The 8,182-nt window shown below is 47.4% G+C and overlaps 1 protein-coding gene across 1 annotated transcript in view; it reads right to left on the minus strand.

Moving 5' to 3' along the window:
• Positions 1 to 7,952, minus strand: part of SETBP1 (SET binding protein 1) — a 360,576-nt gene extending 352,624 nt beyond the window's left edge. The window contains 1 exon segment of the mRNA XM_023510262.1: positions 7,731 to 7,952. The gene's annotated coding sequence lies outside the window, so the exon portion shown is untranslated.
• Positions 7,953 to 8,182: the final 230 nt, after the last annotated feature.

Here is an 8,182-nt window from a genome sequence, read left to right on the forward strand (position 1 = left end):
TAGGTCACAGACAGAGTCACCAACAACTGTATAAGACTTGCTACCAGATTTCATTATTCTGCTGCAGTCGCCCCACTGCTTACGAAGAGCTACGATATTGGATCCATCAAATTCACTCTCCAGTCTCCACTCTCTCTAAGCACAAGTTCAAACTCCAAGCATATACTTTCCAGGGATGGAATTGCAAATCATTGGCAGATTAAAGAAAAAAAAAAAAAAGAAATTGCTTTTTACCCAATTTGGCTAATAATACTGCTTGCTCTTTTTTTTTTTTTTAATTTCATTTTTATCCCAACCCTGAGGTAAAATTAATTGTTGCATCTCAGGACTTCCCTCTTCCTGGGTATCCAACCAGAGTGCTCAAAGCTCAATTTCTGCAATCCCATCAAAGTCCAAATAACAGAGGGCTCTGGCTTTTCATAAGCTTTGGATCACTCTCTCTGATCTCAAAATGCATGCAGAGCAACTCACTGGCCATCATTGTACACAGCCTGCCATGTCGGAAGGCAGACAAGCTACTGTGAGGACAGGACGGACACCTCAGAAGCACAGACACAACCCAATCTTCATGCTCTGTAGAAGCCACATGGAGAAATGACACATAGCACCTTAGATCCATAAGATAAGGGAAGCATCCGTAGCCTCCTAGGCACAGGCAGCGGGGGCAAAGCCCAGATAGAGAATATACTCTAGACTTTCTAGAAGATGTCTGTATGAACCATATCCCTTGATTCAGCTCAGTTATTTCACCAAGGGGGGCCAGTCTTTAAGAGAGATGTGGTTAATTGAATCCTTTCCTTCCTTCTACATTATTCTCTGCAGTGTATCTTCACATTTACAACACCATCTCTTCCTCTCCACTTCCCTGTCCTCCAAGCCTGGCTCTATTTTTCAATGGGGTGCTTCTCCCCAATCTATTTGTCCCAGGGCACCACCTTTCCCTTCTGTCATTCTTTCAACCACTTAGAAACACACATGAATCTCCAGTGGGATTGGTTTGGACAGTTGTTGGGATGCCATTAAAGGAGTTTAAGGAACTCTGGCCTTTAAGAAATGGGTAAGATTCCTGAAAATCATCTAGCCACAGAATCACAGAATTTGAGAAGGAACTTTCCATATCACTCTCAACTCTTTCACTCTACAATGGGTCAAGTTAAGAAGCAGAAAGGCCATATAACTTGGCCCACACCACACGCTATCTGGAGCCAGACCCACCTGAGCCTGCCTCCCCGGCCTCACATGGAACTCTCCCCACTGGGTACCTTCCTCTGCTCAGCCTTCTTTATTCCTCTATGGACAGGCTCATTCACTCACTTACCAGGAGCACAGAAGCACTTGAACTTAACAAAGAAGATCCCATAGTTAAGCACCAAAATGAGTGTGCTGGATTAAAAACTACCACAGGAATTTTCAGAGACAGTCAAGAGCTGCGTGTGTTAGATTGGTGATGAGCCTCCAGTAGGCACTTGACAACCATTTAATGTTTGTTTGAATGAATGAATGACTCAGCGACTGGGCGGATGCACATGTGGTAAAATAGCATTAACTCTTAGGCTTTGAGGGAGAAACTGAGATTGGCCAATTGCCCCTGAAAGGTAGCCAAAAATATAAAAATCCATTAACATAAGTAATTATTCACTGCGCCTGAGAGGCCCTCATTGTGTAGTTCTACACTGCAGAGCTTTAGTACACCTTAGCCAACATTTATGTTTAATATTCTGCCTCTAAATAAATTCATCAAGGTAATAAAAATTATTCATAAATAAGTACAGGTCTTCAAGGGGCAAACTTGGCCCCTTTTTATCAAAGGCTCACAGCTTGGGGAGGTCAGTTACAACAAACAGCAAAGTGCTAGGAGCAGGGGACCAGGCACAGGTGTGAGCCTCAAGTTCTCTGGGAACTGGGGATGAAGAGCTGAGAGCTGGCTAGCAGGAAGCAGCAAGTCTTCCTGGAGGCGGCTAGATGCTGCTAGTTGTTCTAAGAGATAGGCACTCTGGCTAACAGGGAACAGTGAGGGCACCACCCACACAGGAGGTGGCGGCACAGACAGAGCTGAGGTGTGGGCAGGTGTACAGGGTGCCCAGGGTCAGTGAGGAAACCAGTCTGACAAGAGCAGAGCCTGGGGTATGTTGCAATAAATGATGATCACTGCAAGGTGTGGGGTACGGGCTGCTGGGCAGGGAAGACCGGGCATCATGGGAAAAGGTAAGAGGGCAGGCACCCAGGAGTCAGAGAGCAAGTGGGCTGTGAAGAACTTTCCTGATTCTTGAGAACTGACCAGACCTGCCAGGACACAGGCAGTCATTCTATCAGTTTTTTTCTTTACAGCAGCTGGCTATTCTGTCCTGAATGTCATTGTGCAATTATTGTGGTTCCCTGATGGAGGACCTCTGCCTCATTCTCTCTCTCTTTCCCTCCTCCCTTTGTGTATGTCCATGTTTTTTTTTTTTTCTTTTCTCTTTCTGCTTCTTAACTCAGAGAGCATTTCCTGAGTACCACACATCCTTGAGTCCAGTTGGCTATCAACTGAGACTCCAAATCTCAGATGTACATAGTGTAGTAGGCTTCTAATAATTCAACAGACATAAATATATACATATAATATGTAAAGAGTTATATTTATATCAGTGTAATTATTAGAACACAAAGGGCCCTTGTGGGCATTTCTGGTCATTCCACGAAGTTATTCACCTCTGGACTATGGCAACAATAATCTCAGGCACCAGTCTCCAGGAGGCAGCACAGAAACCCTCCCAGAGTTCAATTACAGAAATTAGCTGGTCTTATTTGATCCTGACAACTCCTGTGAAGTAGGCAGGGTAAGCATCTTTATCCCTATTTTACAGATTAGGTTAGGGAGGCTCAAAGAGGTTAAATAACTTGCTGGGGGTCATTCAGCTGGAAAGTAGTGGGGAAAGGATCCAAAGTGGATCTTGTCACTTCAGGTGTGAGGCTCTTCACACTTCACCGGAGCGGTCTGGCCCAGGTCAGCCATCAACTTGTGTCATTTCAGGCAACTCAGTGTATCAATTGGCTCATCTTCTGAATGGAGATAAAATGCTTATTTGGCCTCCCTCCTTAGGAGAATCAAGGGGGCGGATGTGATGTAAAGATATTTTTGAAAAGAACAAAATGCCATGCATATGAAAGGGAGTATTTTTGGTGGGAAAAGATAAGTTGGATCAGGGAAACATTTTTCCAAGCTGACAAAGTTCTGAAACTCTTATCTGCTCACAATTCATCTCCTGTCCTTCCCCAGCACTTGGAAAGGCAAATGCCCAGGGTCAGCCCAGCTGGCTTTCCCCATAATATGAGTCTTTCTGGTCACTCTCATCAGCTCTTGGGAGGGCCACCCTCTCCCAAGGGATCCTAAGGTCCTCAGGGCTGCTCATTGTCAGGAAGTCAACAGCCAAAGGCCATTAACAACAACAACAAAAAAATGTTTCTTCCACCTGAGAGGGTACTGGCTAACAGGGTAAAAACCAACTCTAAAAGGAGAGCTGCTTTGGTCTGTACCTATGACACTTCTAAATTGGAACTCTAAAGGCCATTAACTTAGACTCAGTCATCTAAGGTCATGGTCACCCAAAACTGTATATAGTCCAACTTGATGTGTCTTGGGGGCATGAAAATGTAATAGAAGGTTAAGTGAAAATGGAAATGAAAAATCAGAGCCAAGCAAAAATATAGGCTGGCATCATCGCCTTGCATTCATCAAGTACACTCTGTGGACATCTTGGTGCTTTCTTTTCTCACTTATCAAGTGCTTGGCTGGCCAAAGTGTCTGCAACTTCATGAAGAGTTTGTGAAATATCCGGTTGCCTTTAAAAATAGCTCTAAAAGAAGCCTAAACTTATGGCAATATGTACCATGGTAGCACTCCTTAATCAACGTTGGCACAAAACATTTTGGGAAAGTCACCAGGTTTCATAACATGCCATAAGATGGGAATGGAATTGGATTATTTTGCTCCCTTCTTCCCCGGAACCTCAGGATCAGGCAAAATAACATGCAGTAAGACCTCCATGGAGCTTTCCTCCTATAGCCCAGGGCAGCTCGCCCTCCAGGACAGAGCAATCTTCTGTCTCCCACCCCATGCCCTGCTAGGATTCTCCCATGCACTGGGTTGACGGAACAAACTCAGTAACACCATCCCATCCATTTGTAAGGCACTGCAACTCCTTACAATACTAATAATAATCTACCCCATTCTTCTGGCAGGAGAAAAACTGAAGCAACTTGAAATGCCATCAGCAAAAATTATTTATTTCCCATTCCTGAGTATTGGAGAAAATAGAGTTTCATTGGCTGGGTCCCCCTTTGATAGCTTTCTGGTTTCAATTATGACTTAGAGTCTCCAAGGGAAAAACTGACATTCTGGGAGGCCCAGGCCCAGCCAAGTGTCAGCTTCTCCACAGGGGCCCAGAGGGATGTCCTATCCAGCTATTTCTCATCTTCTTCCTTTGGCATATCATATAGAAACTTGAGAGCAAAGATGACGTACAACTAAAAATAATGACTATATTGTGAGAACTCTTCTGTCATAGAGGTATATTTCTGTGCCAGAGAAATATCAATTTGGCCCCAAATGGAATTCAGAGTTAAGATAATAGCAGAAATGGAACAAGGAATCCATAAGAAAGTGCCTACCTATTTATTTATTCTTTAGCAAAATCCTGCCTCCTGCTTCTCCCCACTGACCATTTGTTTTCAAGTAAATTCTACAAAGATCCCAAGCACTGTTTTCTTTCCACGCTGGCCCTCATTTGGGTCAGGTGATTTACAAAGTAGCTCCTTCTGAGTAATGCAAGTCCACGGCCAGAAAGGCTCATGGCACCAGGAGCTGTTTGGCTCACTCAGGAATACCTCCAGGCTTCCCCTGGGTGAGGTCCAGAACTGGGCCTCCCAGCTGAGCCTTCCTATGTAACATTCTGATGTTAACATACAAAAGATCAGATTACAACCCTTCACTTGCCTACTCCATTCATGAACATATAAGGCAGTTGATATTTTCTCCCAAGCTAGAAGCGGGCCCCTTCCTAACAGGCACTGCTGCCTCTCAGCCGCTCCTCCTTATGTTCACAGCACGCCGTCCCATCCCCCACCTACAGTTTGTTTATTCCAGAGACACATCTATTTTCCCCGCTAAGAGACAAGTCAGTATCCCTACTCTGGCTCCCCACGGTGCTCACCACCTCCTCCCCCAGCTCAGCTCAGGTTACTGTAGTGGCCAGCAGCTCCACAGCCCAGTCTATCACCAAATTCAACTTCCCAAAACCAGGACTTTTTTTTTTTTTCCTAATGAGGGAGGAGGAATCCTGGGCCAAGGGGCACTATGAGTACTAAGTCTTCATTTTTTCTGGTGCTTCATTCCCTGTAGTTTGCAAAGACTCTGTGTCCAACTCAGTTCTTCCCCATCTGATCTGCTCCACTCTGTCCTAACACCCATTTCTGGTAACAGGCAATGAGATTCAGCACAGGTGAAAACACAACACCTTCAACTTCACTCTAAAACCTGGGAATCCCGTTTTAGAGTAAAAGACATCTCACCTCCCTCTGGGAGTTTAGGGATGGTAGAAGCCACAGAAATAAAGAGAAAGGGGAGGGAGTGAACTGGGATGGAAAACTGGTTACATCTTAAAGTGCTACAAACTTTCTCCTCCCTCCCCAGCAGGGCCAGTTGGCCCCGCCCTCGCATTGGAGCCAGACAACATCTAACTGGGGTGTGCAAAGAAAACTCTCCCCAGGACACCCAGGTCTGTCTCAGGGCTGCAGATGTGGTCTGCACAGAGCAACACTTTTCCTCTCTGAATCCCTCTTTTCTACCCCACTTCCCCCTCCCCTGAAAGACACACATAAACCCCGAGTGAAGAGAAGATGAGTTTGGATGGGACACAGGAGATTTACACATGCCAACTAAAGGCGAGTAGGAGATGGTGCTGAATTGCCAGACGGTTTTGATGACAGCTACTTTATAAAACTAGTTTTTAATACAAACCTAACAGGGAAAAAAGAGAAGAACAGGATGAAGAGCAAAGGAATGAAGAGGAAAATAAAGAAAAAAAAATAAGAGAAAAGTAATAGTATGTCCTTAGGAGACCATGGATTCTAGCTAAACTTTAAGGGGAAAGGTGTGGATAGTTGGGGAGGTGGGGGGGGGGAGGAAAAAAAAATAGCTGTTGTAGAATTCCAGAATAAACTGCCCTTTGCGGGAGAGTTTCTGCAGGGATGAAGAGACACACAAATTGCCCTTTTAGCATTCGATGTCAACCGTGAGATTATCAGGACAGTTTATTTGAAACGGAAACGAATCGGAAATCCTCCCTCAACAGTCCTTTCAGACAGACACACACCCTACCAACTCAGACAGACACACGCAAAGAATAAACGGAGTATGGGGGGGGGACATTAAGAATGCCCTCTCCACACTCCCAGTACCTCCAGCCCCATCTCTTATTTCCAATTGCACAACTTTCAATCTCCAATGAAAATATTTCTACTTGGATCCGATTTCAGAACTGTAGTAAGCAGCGTGGATGGGGGAAGGAGGGGTTCTGGGAGTGTGTAGGGGAGGGGGGCTGGAATACAGGATTTCGGCAGTAACTTATTTTTTTAGAACCAGCATGCTCTACCGATCAGAAATTGCTACTACCCAACAATGCTTCCATCACAAACAGACACCGAAAACAGCATCCCCGTTATCACCATCTTTGCTAAAGATCTGCCCAGTCCTATTTACCTGACTTTGTCTCTATGGAACTTCTCAGACAGTATTTTGGTCAAAGAGATAATGGTTTGAAAGACAAAAACAATAAATCGATACCGAAGGGGCTCCCTTTCCGGAGTGATTTCCCACTGGAAACCACCGAACGGGGAAGCCTGCCTACCGTTAATTCCCAAGCCCACGGCTCCCCTAGAAACGCACACAATGCGTGCTTTCAAAAAGGCATTCGTCTGCTTTTAAGGGAATTCCTGTCTTTTCAGAGTCCCCAAACCAGAGAGCATAAGAAAGAGATTCAAATCCATTGATTAAGATTTTTAAAAGAAAGACTAACACACAGCCACAACACAAGCACACACCAACCTTCGCTGGCTGGACCACTTCTTGCCTGTTCTTCTTTCTATTAACGACACGTTAGATTCTGATACATTTCCCCCCCAAAAAAATCCAACTAGGTTACAATGTAGCTCTCTAGCTCCACTTAACCTGCAAGTTACAAAGAGAGCAAAAAAAAAAAAAAAAAAAAAAAATATCCTGCCGCCTTCCCACCCCTTCCCTACCCCCTCCCCCTCCGAGTCCACTCCACCAACGCCAAACCCGCCAGCCCTGCCAGCCCCGCCAGCCGGCGGCAGGATCGAGGGAGGGTGCAAGAGGCGGGGGATGGGGGGATCAGATTAGGCGAAACTCAATAAGCTCCCAGCCCTCCAGCCCAACGCTTCCACCATCGCCGCCACCAACGGGCCACTCCAATTGAGCCAGCATCGCTCCCCACCCGCGGGTCTGTCGGAATCAAGCCCATCCCCAGCCACCTCGCCGGGACCGGCATCCCGCCCCCTCGGCCCGGTCTTCCCCTTCCCGCCCGGTGCAAAGTCAAAGACCCAGCGAGGCGACGTGAACTTTTGCATGCAGGGCACACACACCGCGCCCGGTTCCGGGCGTGCGGGGGCCCGCGGCGCGGCGGGAGGCTGGGCGCCGGGGCTCCCGAGTCGAGGTCGCCGCGCGTGCTCACCCATGTCCCGGCGGCTACGGCTCCGCTGGCCCGGGCGCTCGCTCAGATTCCGGCTCCGGTCGTTCGCCGGAGCCCCCAAAGGTGCTGCTGCGGCAACTCCATGGCGATGAGCATCTGTCAAACGGCGAGCCGCGGGCGGGCCGCTCTAGCTCTGGGGGCGCCGGGGCCCCCAGGCGCGCGGAGGCGGCGGCGAGCGGCGGGCGCCCCGGCCGGCCCCGCGCTTCCCGCCCGACTCGGCCGCCTCCGCCGCGCCACCGATTTATGGAGAGAGATATCAAGGGGGAAAATGGCGTCTCCGGAGCCCGAGGAGTCCTGGAGTAATCACATTCACACACACACACACACGCCCGCACGCACACACACTTGCACACACTCGCACACACTCGCACACAGGCGCGCGGCGAGCCCTGCTAATTTTAGCAGGAGCCAAAAAAAAATTATATATATATATA

The sequence above is a fragment of the Otolemur garnettii genome, unplaced genomic scaffold (assembly GCF_000181295.1).
Source record: "Otolemur garnettii isolate 467f Iridium unplaced genomic scaffold, OtoGar3 scaffold00012, whole genome shotgun sequence".
Classification (NCBI taxonomy): Eukaryota; Metazoa; Chordata; class Mammalia; order Primates; family Galagidae; genus Otolemur; species Otolemur garnettii.